General features: G+C 40.6%; 1 non-coding gene across 1 annotated transcript; it reads left to right on the forward strand.

Annotated features, from left to right (window-relative positions):
- Positions 1-2,602: 2,602 nt before the first annotated feature.
- Positions 2,603-2,709, forward strand: LOC142453937 (U6 spliceosomal RNA). Its single transcript, XR_012785491.1, has one exon. It is a non-coding gene; the product is annotated as a U6 spliceosomal RNA (small nuclear RNA).
- Positions 2,710-2,934: the final 225 nt, after the last annotated feature.

The raw sequence follows: 2,934 nt of genomic DNA on the forward strand, positions 1-2,934 counted from the left end.
GCAACAAAATCACTTCTCATGAAACCAACTACATGTACTGAGGCATCTGCAAGTCTGAAACCACGCGGGCCAACTTCCCAGCCACCGATCATGCGCTCAGCCCAGAGCTGCCACGATGAGGCCATTGCAGGGATGCTTTGGTTTCCGTGGCTTCGTGTGGATGCATGCCCAGCGTGCTTCTGTTTTGGTCGTTGCTGGTGTCTTCATAGCCACTGATTCGGTCACATGCTCGGTGTTGTCACCACAATATGGTGGAATTGGTACCTGTGGACATGTACCCTAACATTGACAGAGTGGATAGCATTGGAAGGACGAGAAAGAGGTAAAGAAGGAATGTCTTCCACTAAGTTACTAATGATGTCACCTTTAGGAATGCTGTCATTCAGTCTGGAAAGATTTTACAAAACAACTTGGATTTTAGGATTCATAAAATCTGAGAAATGCAACCTTTGAGTAATGTGCAACTACATCACACTCTAGTCTCTGGCTGGCATTGTTAATAAACATTACAAATGACTGTGCACAATTGAATAGGGGATCCGGTTCATAGGGAAGAATTATTTAAGGAAATGATTACTGAAAACTAATTAAATATAGCACAAGACAGATATTTACAGATTCAAAAATTTTACGAAGAACAAAGAAAGGATAAGCTAAAATAAAAACCAGATACATCATATTTGAAACACTGAGACCAAACATAAAGAGAAATAAATAAAATAAAAAGTGAAAAAAAAAAAGGATTCTCACTAGGCTCAAATGAGCAAATGTTCTCTCCCCAAAAAATAAATAAATAAGCATTCCTCCTGTTACTGTTTCTTTTTATACAAGACATTTAAATCAATAAATAAAGTAGAGGAAAGGGTATTTGGGCTCTGGGAAAGGATGTGCAAAACATGAAGAAAAATACAAATTAGTGGGTAAAGTATCTAAATATTTGAGACCTCAAACAAATATTTGGTTTGATGTTGAGGCAAAGGAACCACTGGGTTGTTTCTGTTTTTATCCCTTCTGGATCCTCCTCGGTGGCGATGACCCACAAACACAAACATCGCAAGGTGAGTGATGAAATATGAACCGGGGATGGCTGGATGGGGTTGGTCACTGCTTCTGAAACCGGGAAGGCTAAGGAGCTTATTTAAAAATGACCCTTGCTCCCACTGTTTGTTCTCTTAGGTGCTTGACAATGGGGACGTTTCTCAATTGAGATGCTCCTGTGAGCCTCCTGGGACGACATGAGGGCTCAAGCTGCACCCACCTGTGGCATTTGCACATAATACTCTGACCTTGAGTGATCCACTCAGGCAAGCCACTCTCCTTCCGTTGAGGACAGATTGTCCTCAATTCAGGAAGCATGTTTTCTTCACATTCCAACAGTGTCTTTGCTAACTCTGACTCACAATGATGAAAAGGCTGCCTGGCCCAGTACCACCTTCAGGATCATTGGTGTGATTGGCGTGTTCCGGTCCACTGTTGTGGCCATGGTGACAGTCCACCTCATGATGGTCTCCCTTGTTTCTGCTGACTCTAAGTTACCAACCAGAAGGTCCTGTCTAGAGAGTGGGCTTTTCTGGTAACTTCCAAAGTAAGCAGGCCCCTCCCCATGAGCAAGCTGTAGATATGCGTATGATAGCACCGCCATATGGAGAAGAAATCAGATGGTACTCAGGTATCAGAAAGAATTAACATCTTGGGTCTTAAAGCTTGTCTTAAAACAAGCAGCCATCTCAGTGAGGGGCCAAATAAGTCCACACCAAAAATGCACACCATCCTGTGTGATTCAAGGATTGTAGATCATAATCCAAGACCAGAGGAGGGAACTCTATTAGAGTTCAAATTCTGAGTACCTGGTATGCATCAGGCTACAACTGACAGTGGAAGCCCAAAATCCATTTGCAGCATCCAAATGTGGATTAAACCTCCAGCGAATCCCCTCTGACCACTAGTCAGGGTGTGAACCGTCTTCTTATGCAGATGTAGGCGGAATACAACTTGACACTTTATTATTTGTTCTTCCTTTTTACCCATTTTAAATTTGTTCTAGTCTTGATTACTTTCTGCTTTTTCTCTGTTTTGATTTGCTATTGTTTAGGGTGTGTGTGTGTGTGTGTGTGTGTGTGTGTGTGTGTTTCTTTCTATAAAATCAAAGATTGGTAAATTTACAGAGATAATAACTGGATTCAGAGTTCCTTGGGACTATGGCAGGTGAGGTTGAGGGGGGATAGAGAGCTAATAGCAGTGAGCACAAGAATGGAGAAAATGTTCTAAAAATCAATTGTGATGATGATCACATGGCTCTTTTTTCCATGTTTAAACCATTGAATTTTATGGTATGTGAATCATATGTCAATAGAATTGTTAAAATTATAAAAGACAAAGTAAGCAAGTCAAAGACTCATCATCCTTGCTTTTAACAAAGACACCTGCTACATTTTTCTAAACTGAAGTGACAGGTTCTAAGTAATTTAGAATACTATATTCATAACCTGAAAAAAACCCTAAAGTGTGTAGATTAGAAGTGGTTATTTGATATCAACTTAAATCACCCCCTCTTGATTGAAGGAAATTTAATAGCAATTTTGTTTTTTAAATATTATTTTAAGTGCTCTCTTCAGAGACACATATACTAAAATTGGCACAAAACAGAGAAGATTAGAATGCCCCCTGTGTAAGGAAAATGCAAAAATTCATGAAGCATTCCATCTGTTTCATTATCATTGCTATTTCATTTGTTTCTTATCATGCTTCTCTGTATATGAAATCCAGGAGAACTCTATATTTCCACCTGAAATCCAGGTAAATCTATAAGGATAGGAAGGGCATTCATCATTCTTTGGGGTGTGGCGGGGGAGGTGGGGGGGAAGGGGAGCCAGTAACGATGAGCACAGGAAGAGGAGACTGTCCTGACCCCAATGGTGGGGATGACTGCACAAC

The sequence above is a fragment of the Tenrec ecaudatus genome, chromosome 7, assembly GCF_050624435.1.
Source record: "Tenrec ecaudatus isolate mTenEca1 chromosome 7, mTenEca1.hap1, whole genome shotgun sequence".
In the NCBI taxonomy this organism is placed as follows: Eukaryota; Metazoa; Chordata; class Mammalia; order Afrosoricida; family Tenrecidae; genus Tenrec; species Tenrec ecaudatus.